This window comes from Amblyomma mixtum, chromosome 10 (genome assembly GCF_055824585.1).
Source record: "Amblyomma mixtum isolate Tamu chromosome 10, ASM5582458v1, whole genome shotgun sequence".
NCBI lineage: Eukaryota > Metazoa > Arthropoda > Arachnida > Ixodida > Ixodidae > Amblyomma > Amblyomma mixtum.
The window spans coordinates 121,087,245-121,106,460 of record NC_143021.1 but is presented as its reverse complement, the minus strand read 5'-3'; the positions used below and the strand labels follow the sequence as shown (position 1 = coordinate 121,106,460).

General features: G+C 48.5%; 1 pseudogene across 1 annotated transcript; it reads left to right on the top strand.

Annotated features, from left to right (window-relative positions):
• The first annotated feature begins 15,702 nt into the window (after window positions 1–15,702).
• On the top strand, window positions 15,703–17,730 carry LOC149326803 (peroxynitrite isomerase THAP4-like; annotated as a pseudogene). The gene is made up of 3 exons (XR_016286391.1): window positions 15,703–15,953; window positions 16,620–16,713; window positions 17,194–17,730. The product of XR_016286391.1 is annotated as a peroxynitrite isomerase THAP4-like (transcript).
• Window positions 17,731–19,216: the final 1,486 nt, after the last annotated feature.

Below are 19,216 nucleotides of genomic sequence, written 5' to 3'. Positions count from 1 at the left end.
CATTGAATTGAATGGTTACCCGGTACCTGAGGTTGGCACACTCCGTGTATTGGGCTTGCACATCCAGAACGATGGCAAAAACACCACTACCCTCAAGAAACTCAAGCAGGTTGCAGGCGCGATATCGCACCTCATCCGCAGGGTTTCGGGACATCATAGAGGCATGAAGGAGCGCGACCTATGTCGCCTCATTCATGCCTTTGTCCTCAGCCGTGTACTGTACACTACCCCATACTTACAACTATCCAAACATGACATAAACGCTTTGGATGCTTTGATTCGCAAGGCATTCAAGGTAGCACTTCATCTTCCCCTCAACACACCCACAGACAGATTACTAGGCCTGGGCCTCCACAACACGATCGGGGAACTGGTGGAGGCCCACCGACAGGCCCAATACATCAGGCTCACAAAAACTTCCACAGGTCGGTATATCCTGGACTCCCTGGGAATCAAAATACCGGCCAACGACCCAACCCTTCTCGCCATCCCACGATCCCTTCACCGAGAGCTTCTCATCAGGCCGCTCCCGAGGAATATGCACCCGTCCCACCATGAGCAGCGCCGCAGAGCCCGTGCGAAGGCACTCCATCGAGCGTACGGCCCCCAGCCGGACGCCGTATGGGTGGACGCTGCCTGCACGGGTGATGAAGCGACAGCAGCTGCGGTGGACTCCTCTTCATCCACTCTCCTCACACTACCTCTCCCTCCAGATACGTCCCCAGAGGCTGCAGAGGAAGCCGCCATTGCACTTGCTATAATCCGCACGGAAGCCCGGTATATTTTAACTGACTCTAAAACTGCGATTCTAAATTTTGCTCGAGGCCGAGTTGATGTCCCTGCTTTTGGCATACTGGACTCGCCCGATGCACCCCCGCCCCGCCAAGTGGAGCTGATATGGGTGCCTGCGCACTCCGGGAATCCCGGAAACGAGGCCGCCAACCTTTTAGCCCGAGGTTCTTTAAACCGGGCTCAGGTGGCCTCGGATCGGGGATTCACGAAGGATCGCATGCACTCATTCAGTGAGCTGACCCAGGCATACAGAGCCTCTCGCCAGCTCTACCCCCCACCCCACCCCTCCCTAGATAACAGACACGCAATACTCTGGCGCAGATTACAAACACATACTCTCCCCTCGCCCCTTACCCTAACCCACTATCATCCCTCCTTCCCCACTCCTGCTTGCGCCCTATGCCCAGAACCCTTCGCTTCTTCCCTCCACATCCTTTCCCTCTGCCCGGCGGACCCTCCCCCGCGGGACCTAGAGAACCTCAAGACCTGGGAGGACTGGGAGACCCTGCTGCATTCGGAGGACCCGGCCGTGCAGACCATCGCCACCGGCCGTGCTGCCAGTGTTATGGACCTCAGGAACATAAACACTTGAGTGCAGTGGGGTCGTGCGGGGACCCTGGGGCGTGCCCCGAATTCCTTTGTAAATAAAGTTTTCTCTCTCTCTCTCTCCACGGAACAGAACGCCACCACCCGTTCGGCGCGATGCCTTGCCCTTTGAACGCTTTTTGAGGAAAGGAAAGGGCGCAGTAATTCTCTGCCATCTCGGTGGACATCTGAACCGCACCGTAGAGGAAGGGAGGAAATGGGAGTGGAAGAAGGACAAAGATGGCCCGTAATGAAGAAAATGAAAATTGTATTTGAGGAAAGAAATTACGCAGTAACTGTCTCACATATCTTGGTGGACACCCGTCAAAATTCAGGAGGGCACTTTTTTGACCTAAAGTGTGGTCACTGATGTGTGGTTAAGATGTTAAGCTTCGCCTCTAAGAGTGGAACGCGACACAGTCTTGCAACGCGACACAGTCTTGCAACGCGACACAGTCTTGCAACGCGACACAGTCTTGCAACGCGACACAGTCTTGCAACGCGACACAGTCTTGCAACGCGACACAGTCTTGCAACGCGACACCGTCTTGCAACGCGACACCGTCTTGCAACGCGACACCGTCTTGCAACGCTTCCAGGAGTATATAGAACGCCATCGCCCATTCGGTTCTGTGCCTCGCTCGTCGGTAAATTGGTTTTTGAGGAAAGGAAATGTATGTGTCTCTCATACCTCGGTGGACACCTAAACCTCGCCGGAAGAGAAGGGAAGAGGATGGGAGTGAGCGAAGACACCGTATTCACTAGACGCACCTTTTTCTTCCCAAACCATCGAGCTGGCATGGCGGAGTGGATAGCATGCTCGTCTCACACTCCGAAGACCGGGGTTCGATTCCCGAGCTCGACCAATTTCCTACTCGGTTTTATTTATTTACATGGCCTGACTTGAAAAGTTAATTAGGCTAATTGAGCAATTAAGCAATTAACTAAGCTCTGTCCCACTTGGAGCATCACTATACGATCCCTTCAATTGGTTGCTTGGTTACTAGCCGAAGTACAATTGGCCCCTTTTGTAATTCGCGCACTGTGACGTCACGACCCTTTCGACCAACTGAAAAGCGTGACATTTCTGTCGACAAATGCTGCTTACAACGATGAGACATTAAAGGCTTTCGCCTTAAAAGTGAAACTCAAACCTTGAACGCATGTCCTAAAAACCTTTAGGATGTCAACTATTGAAGGTAGGGTTCGGGGTCGCGGCTCGACGGAACCACGGTCGAGACGACGCCCGTTCCGACCAGGACAAGAGTGCCGCTGAGCGAAGAGGTTTGTAGGTGGCGACAGGAGAATAGTTTTATTTACATTTTTACATCATGGTGATTAGAAGTGAGACGATTGTGCCGCATTCGTTGTCGACTTTGATATCCTTCTGATTAAAAGTCTTTTACTGATTAAAAGTCTTTTACTACTACTATATCCTTCTCGTTCCCTGAAGTCCCTAGGTTGAGGACGCCCACGCCGGAGTGGGAGGGGCCTAGAGTTTTCACTTGTGCGCACAAACACAACACCGCACTTAGGGTCACGCCACCGTCCCACGTTGAGCCTGAGGGAAAGAAGGTTGCCGTCGAGGTAGCGTTGACTGCGGTAGGTGATGGTTTCCGGCCAGCCGAAGGTTCCCGCGGGTCACTGTCATCTGTTCTTCATCAAATGACACCCGCCTCTCAAGGCCGGAACGCGAGGTCACAAAAAGGCCGGAAAGTGGTTCCTCGACCTTGGAGATGTTCGCGAGGGTTGGTGATGACGCCCGCCAGCTCGTCGCGGTGTCGGCACGCCGACGAACCACAGGAAACGAGGCCCTTTGTTCCCGGCACAGTCACGGCAGTTGGGGAAGATAACGTCTGTCTCCCCGCATTGGCGGCGGCGTTCGACACGTGCAGACACTTCGGAAAGGGGGTCTGGTTTTGTTTAAACTTCAGCCCCTTCGTTCTGGTCCTGCACCCCGACTGGGCAAAACTCGGAAATTGGAATCAGCTGTCACCTGGGTCTTCTCCGTGCGGTCCATGACGGCTGCCCGAAAGCAATCACTAAACAGGCGGCCACCCGGCGAGACTTGTCGCCGTTCCAATAGTACGCAGCACACGTCCCAGTGCCTCACTTGTTCCCGGTACATACCGAATGGCGACACGTGATGGGCAATGGCTGCTGTCCGGGTTCACTGTGGAGGAGGAGGTTGCCAAGCGACTGCCTTTTTATTGCGAAAGCAATACTAGTTGCACTTTCAGCCCGTCGCGTAGCGAGGCCGGTAGCTACCATATTAGCATATTGGATTGGAATGGATTGGATTGTATAACCGATGCATCACCACAAGTCTAACTGCGAAAGCAATACTAGTTGCACTCTCAGCTCGTCGCGTAGCGAGGCTGGTAGCTACCATATTAGCATATTGGATTGGATTGCATTGGATTGGATTGAATTCGATTGGATTGAATTGTATAACCGATGCATCACCACAAGTCTAATCAAAAGCACCACCACCAGCTACACTGCCAGCTGAACCATGGCGCAGGTACGGATATTGCTTTCGCAATTACCGTGCTTAACCAAGCTAAGCCACAGCCATTTTTGGGACGTTTCAGTGGAACGAGACGCCAGAGCTTCTGCTTCCGAGTCTTTAGGAAGAGCACCCACACGGGCAAGTACCTGCATTGCAACTGTGTGAACCCGACCTGCCATAAACGCTCCGTTGCGACCTCATTAATTAAACGATCCCGAAAAGTCTGCTCACGACCGGAGGACCAGGCCTCACATCTGAAGCAAGTATACGCCGTGAGTTGGCCAGTTGTGTCTACCCCAGGAAATTTGTGGACTCAGTGGAGCGCCGCTCTGTGCTCGCAGAAAACCCGGACCGCAGCCATTGCCCATCATGTGCCGTCATTCCGTATGTACCGGGCATAAGTGAGGCACTGGGACGTGTGCTACGTAGTACATACTACGTTCACGTTGCCCACGTTCCCACCCGAAAATTACGACACGAGCTGGTGAACGTGGACAAACCAAGAAAAGAGGAATTTCTCGGCGTCGTGTACAAGGTTCCCTGCGCTGGGTGCGACCATATTTACTTAGGCGAAAGCGGGAATTTTAAAAGGCGCTTGAAGGAACACATGAAGCACGTCGAAGACAAGAAATTCGGTTCCAGTGCACTTGCAGAGCACGCCGTATCAGCAGGGCATCGTATATGCTGGGAAGAGGCTTCCGTCATCGCCAAGGAGAGGAACGGGCTTCCACGCCAGTATCTCGAGTCTCTGCTGATACGGACGACGGAACAGACGCTTAATCACAACGGTGGCAATCTGCCGCATGCGTGTGCTGGATGCCACGGACGATAATTGAAAAGTTCTAAAGCAGCTCTCTTCGAGCGAAGTTTTCAGTGAACAAGGCTTCCGTATGAACGCCGAAACGTCTGCATTTTTCGACTCAATCCTTTGGTCGGAGTTTTCCTTTATTTGGCGCTAATAATGATCCAGATCCTTTATTGGCATCGCTCGGTGAAAGCCTGCACAGAAAACATAATGCAGATGCCCGTTTGAGTGATGAAGAAAAGGATCGACTCAATTCCAAGAAAAAGGAGGAGCTCAAGAAAAGCACGACTGCTGTGATTCCATACCTTCTTGCTGTTTCGCACAACCTGAAAAAGATCGCAGCACTCGTGAAAGTCAGAGCGCTATTTACCGCCCCCGTCAAAGTTTCTGCCCTTTGCAAGAAATCCTGCGAAGTCAAGGAAGCGAAGCCCAAATGCATGCCTAACCTTGAGAACAATTCCGTAGCCTGTTCAGACGGCGTCGTTTATAAGATTCCTCTAACATGTGGTGCCTACTACATATGTCAGACAGGAAGGTGCATCAACGAGCGTCTGAAAGAACATCGCAGGAAATAACAATTGGCAGCTGAAGGCCATCTAGCACAACACTGCAAGACTTGCTACTACAGCGCGCTACTGAAGAAATGCTCTGTTATAAGCACAAAGATCAGGTTACCCCCAAAGTGGTAGAAGCACAAGATCAGGTTACCCCAAAATGGTAGAAGCCCGAGAAGTAGAGCGAGCAGAGAAGACCTGCGTTAGCGCGGCATCGATCTGCCCAAATAAAAATGAATTAACCTTCCTCACCGAACATGAGTGCTCTCGGTGTGGCAGTCCTAACTAAGGGGCGTTTTTTTTGTTCTTCTTTTTAATCACGCCGGTGCCCCAAGCTCGTTTCAGAATGCTTTTGTGCCAAGTTTCCTTTCATCAAATTTTAGCCGTGTTATTGTTGGCTTTGTAGTTTTGTTTTATGCGTCCTGTTTTTCAGTGAGCCGTGTTCTGTTGACGTTTTGGATTTCATTCTCATGTTTTAGTGGTTTCAGTCCTTGTTCGTGCTTTGCTTTTTTTGTTTTACTATGCGGCCTTCCGTGATGGTATGTTCGTGATTCGTTTAAATTTTAGCCTGCTTCTTTACGTCTTTTGCCTCATGATTTGTCTAGCTTTTCATTCGTCAAAGGGTGTTGCACGTGCTGCGATTCAGCTTAGTGTGGTCGCCATGTTGTTTCCCTTGCACGTTTTCATGATTTGTTGCTTCGCACATCACGTCCACGTGCACTTTTGTTTTGATTTTTCACTTTGTGGTTCATGTGGCCTTGTATAAATTCGGCGTAGTGGCAGCCAAGCAATGAAGTTAAAGTTGGCGCTTGTGCGTGTGTGTGCTCTCCTGCTGCCCCCGCTACTTGATGCTGCGCCATTATTCCCTCTAGCATGTCTGACCGAGTTGGCCAATCCTACACGCTTCTCAATCTCACGTGTCTACAAGTCACATCAGAGCGCAGCTCTTAAGCGCACGTTCGTGGGCTGAGCCCCAACGTCGCTGTGTGTGTAACCTAGTCAAACGATAAATACATAAGTAAAATTAATTCTGGCCGTGACTGGCTTTTCAACCCGCGTTGACTATCGCAGCAGCCCATCACGCCTGATGTTAAACTGCAACGCGCTCTCGCGCCGTTCCTTGCACATCGTACTCGTCATCAGCTGATACTACTATAGAACTAACATCGTCGCCAAACGTGCCCAACGACCCAGGAAAGCAAAACAATTAGCGTAGAGAGCCAGAGACACCGACAGAACTGCGCTTAAATTTCGCACTAGGGAGAGCCATAATCATCCTGAGAATTGTTTAGCACGAAAGCACAAATCCCCTGGCTCTTGCCTGAGAAAAATTGGCTAGCGTTTGTCTCTCTCACCGAAATCAACCTGCCACCTCAGATTTCACCAGCCAACAGGGCAGCAGGGCAGGGCATGAGGAGTCCCAGCGATCTATGAATGTGTTAAGTAGAGAAGGAACAATTCGGGACGTATGTAAACGCCGCACTTTGGGGCTGTATGCGAATGTTTCAAACATTCTCTTTCATTTTTTCCCCTTTGATGATTCAGGCGCTCAATAGCGCAAAGAATGCTTACAGTCACTGTTCTGTGATTAGTTCCAATCCAAAATCATTACAAGATTAAAAAGCGAGTAAATACACTCCAACAATCTAGGTGGCACGTCTGTTCCAGCCGTTTATTCTCACGTAGGATATATTCGCTGCCGCCTGAGAGTGTATGAGCAACATTGCGAACTGTGCCAGTGTACGGCTCATGTGAAACGATGCCTTATGATTCGAACGAGAAAGAGAAGCTTACGACTGGCATAAAACACACTCCTTTGTCAACTGCCAAGATACGTAGGGGCCGTAATACCGGCTGCTACTCAAACACACAGCGTGGGATGCCGGCGCCCGTCGTGCTTTTGCAGCCAAAGCTTCACTTCTCCCGTACAAACCTTGAAGGTCATGGTACGGTGCTGATATGACCTTGAAGAGGTCTAAATTAATAAAACAACAAGAAAATTTTGCTAGTGATGGGAATCGAACCCACGCCTCCGGTAGGCGAGAGACAGGGATGCTACCATTCCGCCACGACTGTTTTTTCTTTCTTTTATGATAAAAATTACGAGGAACTTTAGCGGCTAAAGTGGTGAAAGGCGAAAGCCTGAGTGCTGCATTCTGCTACGCGATTGTTCCCTTCACATTCTGTTGGTGCACTAATTAACTGCCAATTAATGAAGCTTAATCTGTTGAGAGAAAATTTTATTTACATATGTACACATGCCAAGGTTACCAGATAAAGGGACATTTACAAGAACAGTAAAACCGGATAGCATACCTTGTAAAAGAGGATAGCATACCTATGTAAAACAGGATAGCATACCTATTGTAAAACATGTAAAACATGTAAAACAGGATAGCATACCTATTGACAGAGGGGTGAAATGGTAATAATTGGACATTGGAACACTTAAAAGGACACCTTAGCGCCAGTTTGGCCTAAAAACCAGGGCAACACGACTGTTATTTACAGAAATGAATGGGCATGACCATTGCCGGTGAAACTCTTCCTCACCCAAGAAAAAGAGTTCCTCGGACAAAAAACTGATCAGCTCCCGTCGGAGACGGCCGAGAATCGGCCACACAGCGCGTCGTCGAAAGCCACCAGCGACCGCGGCGCATCAAGCGGTAGGTTGCTCTGACTGAGGTCCATGATTAACAGGGGCCGCGGGAGCCAAAAAGCGTAAAGAAGGGCCCAAAAAGTACCGAGTCAGGGTTCGCGCCGGAGACGCTTTTTTTTTTCTTTATAGACGCGTTTCCTACCAGGATACGCAAAATACCCTTTAAAGCTAACAGCGAGGACGAACAGACAAATTGGAAAGGCAAAACCTCCTCTCTCCCGTGGTTGTCCAAGAACAGCACGAGCCACAAGGTCGGTAACGCTTAATCTTTACCTTCAGAAGTAGAACGCGACAGCGAGTTGTAGCGCTGCCAGGGAGCCCACGGAACGCCACCACCCGTTCGGCGCGATGCGTTGCCCTTTGAACGCAACGCTTTTTGAGGAAAGGAAATGGGCTGTAATTCTCTGCCATCTCGGTGTACACTTGAACCGCACCGTACAGGAAGGGAGGCAGTGGAGTGAAAGAAAAAAGAGAAAGAGGGGCCGTAATGAAGAAAATGATAGTTGCATTTGAGGCAAGAAAATTAGGCAGGAACTGTCTCACATATCTTGTCGGACACCAGTCGAAAATTGTATTTGAGGAAAGGAAATTGCGCAGTAACTGTCTCACATATTTCGGTTAACACCGGTAAAAATTCGCCCGCAGTGACGTCACGACCATTTCGACCAATCTGAAACGCGGACAAATTTGCTAACACGTCTTGGTCACGACAGTATAAGCCATTAAAGGCTTTCGCCTTAATAAATTCTACATGCGTATCTACAGAAAAGATACATGCCCAGCTTTCCGGGACATGTAGCACTCGCGCCATCTGTACCACTTGTGTGCTACATGTGTCGCCTATGAGATACCTTTGAAGTGTGGGAGCGTTTATATCGGGCATACCGGCAGGTGCCTCAACGAGAGACTGCTTGAGCACCGCCGGAAGGTACGCAACAAAAGCGGCGGGCACCTGGACGAACATTGCAAGATTTGCAAAGGGTGCGAACCATTCTACAAGAGCACGGTGTTCAGAGCACGTGCGATGCGGTATTGTTTTTGAAATGAAATCAAATCAAGTTTATTTCATAGTTACAGTACATGGTTATGTTTTAAGGCGAAAGCCTTTAATGTCTCATCGTTGTAAGCAGCTGTTGTCGACAGAAATGTCACGCTTTTCAGTTGGTCGGAATGGTCGTGACGTCACAGTGCGCCAATTTCAAACGGGGTTAATTGTACTTTGGCTAGAAACCATGCGACCAATTGAAGGGATCATATAGTGATGCTCCAAGTGAGACTGAGCTTAGTTAATTGCTTAATTACCCAATTAGCCTAATTAACTTTTCTAGTCAGGCCATATAAATAAATAAAACCGAGTAGGAAATTGGTCGAGCTCGGGAATCGAACTCCGGTCTTCGGCGTGCGAGACGAGTATGCTATCCACTCCGCCATGTCAGCTCGATGGTTCGGAATGAACAAAAGCGCGTCTAGTGAATACGGTGTCTTCGCTCACTGCCATCCTCCTCCCTTCCCTTCCGGCGAGGTGTAGGTGTGCACCAAGATATGAGAGACAGATACATTTCCTTTCCTCAAAAACCAATTTACCGACGAGCGAGGCGTAGAACCGAATGAGCGATGGCGTTCTATGGACTCCGTGGCAGCGTTGCAAGACGCTGTCGCGTTCCACTCTTAGAGGCGAAGCTTAACATCTTAACCACACATCAGTGACCGCACTTTAGGTCAAAAAAGTGCACCCCCCCCCCCTGAATTTTGACGGGTGTCCACCGAGATATGTGAGACAGTTACTGAGTAATTTCCTTTCCTCAAATACAATTTTCATTTTCTTCATTACGGGCCATCTTTGTCTTTCTTCTTTCCGTCCCACTTCCTGCCTTCCTCTTCGGTGCGGTTAAGGTGTCCACCGAGATGACGCCGAATTACTGCGCCATTTCCTTTCCTCAAAAACCGTTGCCTTCAAACGGCAAGGCATCGCGCCGAACGGGTGGTGGCGTTTCGTGGACTCCCTGGCAGCGCTACAACACACTGTCGCGTTCCACTCCTAAAAGCGAAGCTTAAGCGTCATTAATTACCAGATAATTAGTACTCAGGCATTAATCAGTAATTAACCATTAATTAGTGATTTGTCATCACTTAGTAATTAGTACTCAATTACATGTGGCGCCACCAGTGCCACAGAAGCAGTCAAAGTGGTGCGGAAAACGCTTTCGCCTCTACGCACTTTAGACAGTCAAAGTGCCCCCTGAATTTTTGGCTTCTGGGGCGCTATGCTGGAAGGCCCGAGTTTGCTGAAACTCGGAATCATTCCGAGTTCTGGCGACGCCCTCAGATGAGTCAACTAATGGTAGCAAGAAAAAATCTCACCCTCGTCACGCCTCCAACTTCATTGGGTTATCTGGATATACTCCATGCTTTATCATCACATCGGCGCCAACTCATGGGCTTCTTGGGCGGTCTACAAAGAAGGGGTCACGTGAGCCAACCGCCGGTGCACTTTTCATTTGTCTGTCGCTCCACTGTGCATTGCCTGTGAATTCATTTCGCTCCACTGTGCATTGCCTGTGAAATTCATTGCCTGTGAAATTCAACAAACGAGGTTTGTTGAATTTTATAATGCACTTAGTATACCTTTATAAGCATTTTATAGTGTGCAAGATTTGGATTTAAAGCGCTTCAGAGTGATTCATGCATTATTAAATTTTGCTTTGCACCGCGAGGGAACGCTTCCAACGCTAAATCATGTGCAACTGTGAAGGCTATGGAAGTAGTCTGTAAAAAAAATGGAGAGGTGTATCACTCCGCGCTGTTTTGTGGCCGTGTGGTCTAACGCATCGCTCCGGAAAGTCGACAGCAATGGGAGTGCGTGGGTTCAAATCCCGCATGGTTAAATTTTTTTTTCGCACATTTTTTTTCCATCGCAAGTTGAATTTCGCTTGACTTGAATGCGAAAACTCGTTTTGTTCAGAATCGTTTAATATTATGGCGTGTTGTGAAATGAACAGCATGCATCTGTTCATTTGATGCATACCGCATACACCATACACCATGCATACACCACCTCGATATGGCCTGTTTTCCCGTGTTAAGTGTTAAATTTTGAACATATATAGTGTTGATTCCCACAGTGACAGAAAATAGTACTGCCTCAAGAGTCAGCATGGCTAGATTTCCCTGCTCTCCTAGAAGAGCAGAAGCTGCTCAGGCAGGATTTTCATGCAGCCAGGTAAAAAGAGTTCCAAGCTGTGGGAGCGTCAAGTAAGAATGGAGAAAAAGTTGTACAACGCTAGGAAAAAATATTTCGAAAAAGCAAACAATAAATGAGACAGGACAATAAAGAATGCTGACCCCCAGTGTTTCCGAGAAATGCTTTATTCTGGAAACAGCGAGTGGCATGGACCACAGTGCATACAAATTAAAGGACACGTGCAGTGGATGTACACCAACACACAATCAATCAAGTGCTCCAAAACTGAAAAAAAAAATGTGGAGCCATCCAACAACACTATTTGACAAAACGAAAACCTGACCAATGTACTAACAATGACGTGACTTGAAACAAATTCACACTCAACTGAGCAAGAGCAAGCTTGAAATCATTCACACCTCCGAAAAATTAAGGACAAAACATACAGTACTGGCTACCTCAACACTGGCACTGCATAACATCTCAAAACGACCAGAGATTGACAGTAATGCAAGACAACACCAAACCAGGAAAAATCTTTTCAGGACATGAAGATCAGACACCCATACATACCATTCCCAACCCTCACACACAAAATGAGGCCAATGCCTAGGGGTTTGTGAATGTTCGATCATTTTGGACCGCAGAATTGAATAAATTTCTGTTCAGTTAGTCGAACGAATCAAACAGTATATGTTCAAAATTATTTTAAATGAATCCAATTTGCTCTCAAATTTTCAGATACTTTCCGAATAATTGACACAACGCTTCATTAAGCTCCACCGTATTTTTCTGCAATTAATCTTCCAAAAACTGCACACATTGACGACATGTACCAGTATACATATTCTAATTGGAAAAAGTACTATTTGCACTCCCTTACAAATTCTACTTTTATACAGACACTATTAACATGACCACCTACACTACAAGATACTGCCCAATACAATTTGATGCAACGAATTGCAATGATGCAATGAGTTGATGGAAATGTTACAAATTCCTCGGTAGATTGATCAACACACACACCCACATGCAGACATATTTCACATTTCCACCCACACATGCACAAAGGTGATCACAGCAAGCCGATGAGCCCTCTCTCTTTCCTCGGTAGCATGTGTATTACACACCAATTCGAAATCAGACAAGTTCCTCGATGCCACTCAAGTCTTCATCACTGGAATCGATGATTGACTCATCAGAGGAGGAGTTGCACGAGTCAGAAATGCTGAAGACAACCGGTTCAATTTCAGCGTCAACAATCATATCACGTTGCCATGCTTCAGCCTCAACTTGCTCCACATGAACACAACAGTTTTGCCAGTTTTCCTGGCTTACAGACGCCAGTGCTTCCTGCAGGAGCTTTTCCACTTCAGCCAAAGTGAAACATTTATTGCGACTTGCGATTATGAATATTGCATAAGAATGCAATCTGCCAAGTGACACAAATGCTACCGTTTAAAAACCCATTAAAATGCATGCATGAAATAGCTGGAAAAATCCATGCAGCTATTACGTGCGCAAACATGAGGTAAAACAAAAAATTATCTACACTGCGTGTAAAACTGCTCAGTTACTGATAAATGGAAGCGGTTTTTGAGGTTTAATGCCCCAAAGTAACTCAAGCGATGAGGCATGCCATCGTGAAGGGCTGTCAATAACTTCAACCATATGGGGTTCCTTAACATCCACTGACACTGCACAGTACACGGACCTCTATCACAAATAAATGGGAGAACATTCCATTAACCGTGACATGCATGAAAGCAAAAACAGAGCATTCTTAAAACCATTGTGTTCAATACATAATGTGCCTTCCTCGTCGAATAGTTGGCCTCAGCCCCGTCAGGGCTGGACTTCGAAGGAGCCTTTACGCCAATGTAGGTCCCGTCGACGCATCCCACGACGTCTGTGATGCCGCCGCGAAGAAGGAAACGCTCCTTAACATACGCACGCTCGGCCGCAGTCATGGGGAAAGCGATCCACCGCTTCTGCACAGTCGCATCGATAAGCGCGTCGGAGACGTCCCTCACGCAGGGACTCACAGTGCTTTGGTGGCGTCCAATAAAGCGGTCTGCGCCGACGCTCCCCTGGAAGCTCCCGGTCGCGATCAACCGGAGGGCGCAGAGGACTTGCTCTTCGACCGAAAGCGAATGAGGCCCGGTACGCACTCTCCGCAGGCGTGGGTCGGCGCCTAACTCTTTACACAACCATCGTACCAATGTTTTGGAGAGGCGACAATGTCGCTGGAATTCGTCATCGGCCATGGCAGTAAACGGGTCCAGCCGGCCGTGCTGACATTTGCCGTCAGAGGAAGCGATGACCCAGGCTGCTGCTGCTGCCTCCATGACAGTCCCGAGATGAATTCGGAGCACTTCACCGTTCACGAGTTTAGCTCCGAGTTCACCTGTCAATCAAAACCATTGTTCACGCCCCCGGCGTGCCGTACATAAATTATAGGCGTACGCGCTATGGGTGGGCCACTCCTAACATCCCTGCAGGCTACAGGTATGCTGCGCGGCTGTGCCGATTGCTTACAGACATCGACGATGTTGACCATCGAAATATAACAGGCAAAACGGACGTCATCGCTGATTAATCTAAGCACCTCTGCGACGGACACGCAACGTGGCGACAGCCGCCGATTTCTTCGCTCGCACGCCAAGATTGCACAACACTATAGCCTGTTGCAACCACGTAAGACACAGCACAACGCTCACGGCGCGTCAGCGTCAAACACGGACCACGACGACGAAACGGTGCTTGGATCACGTCCTACTCCAACAACATGGCATCGCAGGTGTTTGGCTTGGCCGTGCTTTCATCGGTGATAAAGCTCAGCATCAATGTGTCAAACACATCCGGAATCGACAAACGGTCGCTGCTCTAGACCCAGTGCAATAAAGAGTTTGTAATTTCCAGCACGCAAGCACTGCGTACTTCACAACCGTAACACCTTTCTCTGTTATAAGTCCGATTCCATTATTACAAACAGGATCCCTCATCTGCCCGAACGATATTATTGCGATGTCACTGCGGTATACAACGGCGATCGACGTTTGTGACAAAACCAGTCCGCAAAACCTTGAAGTTCGCGACGTAAACAAATACTACGCAGATACGCACGCCACCACCTTCACAACTTTTAGTCAGCGTCTGATGACTTAGGATGAGTTGTGTCGCTGGGTAGCACGCTCTTTGCATCCGCAGTGCACTAAAGAGGCATCACACACAAAAGGCATACGTAATGAATCATTGAATACAGCCAAACAGCAATTTTTTTCCCACACCGCATCACAGCCGCTCGCACAGCCAATTTCTGCCGCTGAGATTCGCCAAGAGCGTACTAAACGTAATGGTTGGGCATAGCAGGGTGCGGCAGCGGCCGTAGCAGCGGAGAACTCTACCTGAGGTCGCTGCAGAGAGCAGTAGTGACGCGGGGGGTGCAGTGCAGTTCAGTTTTTTGCTGTTGTGTATTATGCAAGCCAGAAAATGCATGACTGTTATATTTTGATATACGACACAATAAAATATATTATCGCAATGGCCCAAAAATAAGACAGATTTAGCGTGTAGTAGTTACCCATTCTTACCTGTCGAAGGCAGCGCTACCGGCGGCGTGTCAGCGCAGGAGCTCTCGTTTTCGGCACGGTGGGCTGCCGCTCTAGTTCGTATGCAAGCCACGCTGCAAGCCATGCTGCAAGCCATGGCCTCACTATCGCCACTAGCGGCAGAAAGTGCAAATCTTTGTTAATTTCTTAAAGCTATGCTTTTCAACAACGCTTCATTGGATTCAGATTTTAAAATAAATTTGGAAATGAACAAAATGTTCATAATAATATTTGTTGACTTTTAACGTGTTCGAGGGAAGAGAAGGAGTTGGTACAAGAGTGCACCTAGCATGAAGGAAAAAAAAACTGGCACCTAGTGCGCACTGTTCGTCTTCGGAAATGGAGAGACAGATAGAGCCTGAAAGAGAAGACACGCCTGGACGCGCCCGAAAAGGTGTGCCAAACAGCTAGCGGCGAGTGTGCAGATAGATAGCAGAGAAGTCACGATTTCGCGATTGCTGACATGGCGCTGATAACTTCAGGTAGCGCTGCGGCCTGGTATTGCGCAGTGTATTGTGTTTGAAGTGTGAAACAGGCGCGTAGGGTGCGCTTGTATCGTATTTACGTGGCTTTATCTCTACATTTTATTGTCCGCTGCCTGCGCACGTTCCGCGCTATCTTCGTTCACTGACTGCCGTCATCGCAAACTCGGATGAAACTCGGGCGAGCGCCAAACTCGGGCCTTCCGGCATAGCGCCCCTGTTCTTTGTTTCTGCCAATTGCCTCACGATGAGTGGACAGCAAGAGACGATCATTCATTCTTTTGTTACTCGTTTATTTTGGCTCTTCCTGGTCATTTAGTCATGCAGTTTTATTGCGTTAGCAATATTACGACAGGTTTCAGCCCGTCGCGTCGGGGCGGCCGCGAGGCACGTTTGACCTTGAAGGGCGGCGCGGGGCGCGGCGCACTATATAGGGTGCCTCGATGCGCGCGCCCCCGCTCAGGGTGAAGTCACCCTTTGAACTACTCGACGCCGCCAAAGCCGGTTTTCGCGCTCTCCCTCCGCCATTGCGTTTCCCGCGTCGACCTCGCCGCTCTGCTGTCGTGCGGGCGGCACTGCTGCGTGCCTGCGTTCGCATGCCTTTCATCGCCGTGCAATGACTGGATGTTGTGTTCCTCAGTGCTCCAACCATTCGAGAAATGGTTGGAGGATGTTCCATTTTCCAAGACACCCGAAAAGGAGGCTTCTGTGGTTGGTCCGGATCAAGCGTGACAAGTGGCAACCGACGAACTCCTCATGTGTCTGTAGTGTAAGTGCTGCATGTTGGTTCAGTGCTGTTTTTCTTGCTATTCGCCACTGTTGCGTTTAGCCAGTTAAGTGTAGTACAACATTTGCATTGGTCAGATGTCATTTCCGCACTATTCGTTTTGCTCGGCGTAAAAAAAAAGGCACGTTTCAGCGCCGAACCGCCCATTGCCTCCCGCTTGCCTGTTTGCATCCGAAATTGCATGACGCAATGTTTTCGCTCGTGAATGCGTACCAAACGTGCTTCCGCCGCTTCTGTTCATTATAGAATAATTGCCTTTACGAGGCGCTTGTCAGCGTACCGCGGCCGACACGAATCAAGGCACAGAGCACGAGAACAAGCGAGGGCACATAGGCTGTTGCAATTACTGTGCATTTGAGTTGTCTAGGAACCAGTACGGATTAATTTACTTACAGTTTTCGAGTTTTGGGCACGTATGCTGCGTTCGGTAGCGTGCGCTGACTGTTAGCTCGATGCTTCGTCCAACGACGCCGCATTAGGTATGTAAATGAGGTTAACAGAATATGTTGTTATGTGCAGTTTGAGGCGCTCATTAAAGTAATTCGACTGATATATTTGGACTACTTTGTTTTCTTGTGCGCTATGTTCATTGTTTTCATTCTCGAGCAGGAAATGCGGGACTAATTCCAATAAAAAATTAATCTGCAGGCTCATTTCGAAGACACGAGCTTCGAACAAAACCGCGCGGATGGATGGAAGAAGCTCAAGCCCAATGCTGTCCCAACGGTGTTCCCATCCAAAGGTCAGATACCTGCTAACCTTGGTGCTTGTTGCCATGTTGCTTATTGCCTCGTCGTCTACATCTGAAAACGTTGAGTGAGGAAGTGGTTGGTGTGCATGCATGTTAAGTTTTCTGACGCGTCTTCTTTGGACCCTTTTCAAAACTTTGGAGGTCAGCTCCTTGGCACTGCAAAATTCATTCACCCTGACCGCCAAACCAGCTTTGGGGTAAAAAAAAGTGCAATGCTGCAGACATATATAGCCCAATGCCGCGTTCCTTTCCTTTACACGACACGCTGTCGGGATGAAGGATTAGCACCAGCTTTGCGTAGCCACTACTTTTGTTGAAGGGGGGTGAAAAACAGCTGCACGTGACGTTTAGGATGGGCCGTCATGGTGAAGGGTCCTTTGGAATGCAGAAAAGCTTACTTTCGGAGTTTTTCAAAAGAACCACTATTTTAAATATGTAATGTGCTCTTTTCGCTTATTTATCTGCTTCCAGAACTTCCTAAAGAGCGGAGGCCACCAAGGGACCGAAGTGTGCATGTGCCTGCATTATTCAATGATGACGCTGCTGCACAAGGTTCTTCACCAGACGTGAGAAGCGTCCTTCCCTTAAACACGCAAGAGTATCCTCCAGCAGATTCATCGTCAGACGGAGTGATAAATGAAACATTGGTGGGTACAGAAAACAGCAATGCTAGTCAACAACTTACTCCGGCCGCCACGGATGTACGGCCTCAAGAAACTGCAGTGGTTCGTGCGACCCAACCCTTTGATTCTGAGGCAGCAGAGCTTAGGAAGAAGATAGCAGATCTCACAGAAGCCAATAATAAGTTGAAACATTACCATAAAGAGTCTAAGAACACTGTCAAAAAACTACAGAAGCACAACCGCAAGCTGCAGAAAGAGGTAGCTAATTTCTCACGAAATACGAAGTTTTTAAATGAAGACCAAATTCGTGCCCTTTCTCGGAACAACAATCGTGGCAATTCATGCTCAGCGCAAACAGTAAATCAAGGCCTAAAAATTAAATTTGCTTGTGGAACCACTGGGTATGAAACGCTCAGAAAGATTGGCTACCCTCTTCCATCAAGCAGAACGTTAGCAAGAAGAATTCAGAGCCTAAAGTTTCTGCCAGGTATCCTGCACGAATTGATCGACGTGATGAGGTCGAAAGCGGAGGGAATGGAGGACGTGGAAAAAGACTGTGTTCTCTTTCTAGATGAAATGGAGATAGCACCCGGATTTGAGCTCGACCGTGGAGAAGACGTGATTTTGGGAGGAACGACCTTGCCCTCGAAGCCTGAAGAAGCAGCCAACCATGCTCTGGTGTTTATGCTAGGTGGGGTAAACCAAAGATGGAAGCAAGTCATAGTCTATGAATTTAATGGTAGGCACGTGGACGGCTCTGTACTCAAAACGTATGTCCTGGAAATAGTCCAGATATGCAGCCAGATTTCTCTAAGAGTACGGGTAGTCACCTGTGACATGGGTGCAGCAAATCGCGCTATGTGGAGAGAATTTAGCTTTTCGAGTCACCGCCATTCGACAACTTCGTGCTCAATACTCCACCCAACCTTAGACGGGAAGGAACTTTTTTTCATCTCTGACCCAGCACATGTCCTTAAGAACCTGAAAGGACAGCTTCTAAACTGTAAAGTGTTCACACTCAGTGATGATACAGTAAGCAAGAACGGACTAACTTCCTCGAAGGTGAAACTAGAGCATATACAGGCCGTCTTGGACTATGACGCTGCCAATGAACTTAAGGTAGCACTAAATTTATCAGAAATCCACATTAGTGGCGGACACTTCACAAAGATGAAAGTTGGAGTCGCTGTACAGCTTTTCCGCGAAGCCCCGCCAGCTATTCGGTTCCTAATAAAAGAAGGAGTGATTGAGCCAGAGGCCGAAACAACAGCGTGGTTTATGGACCTCGTTTCTAGGTGGTACGCCCTTATGTCATCGCGTCATTCCACCATGGCGCTAAGCCGCAGGAGCATGACTAATATCATGCCGCCTTGGACACACTGCGTATGGCAATAGACACGATCAGAGAACTAAAAATGGGCACTGGATCTCAGTGGAAGCCATCGCAAGCAGGGGTCCTAATTTCAACAACGGCGGTCCTTCGCCTTCAAGAAGTGCTTCTTGGCAGTGAAAGGTATGAATTCATTCTGACTAGCAGACTGTTGCAAGACTGCCTAGAAAACCTTTTTTCTGTGGTGCGGCTCATGAAGCCAGTGCCCACTGCGTACGACTTGAAGTGTGCACTTCGACTCAGCAGCGTCAGCCACTTTCTTCACACTCCCAGGTCGACAAGTTACGAACTTGACGACCGTGACTACCTTGTCGATCTGCTTGGACACGCCAAGAAGGAAGGTACAGAAAACGAAGTCGACGAAAACAATGATTCTGAAATCCTGTTCATTGAAGAGCTCACGTCAACCGAGTGCCGTATCCTGTTTTACCTTGGCGGTTTTATTTTGAAAGGAATTCTAAAATTCATAACCTCTGCGCGG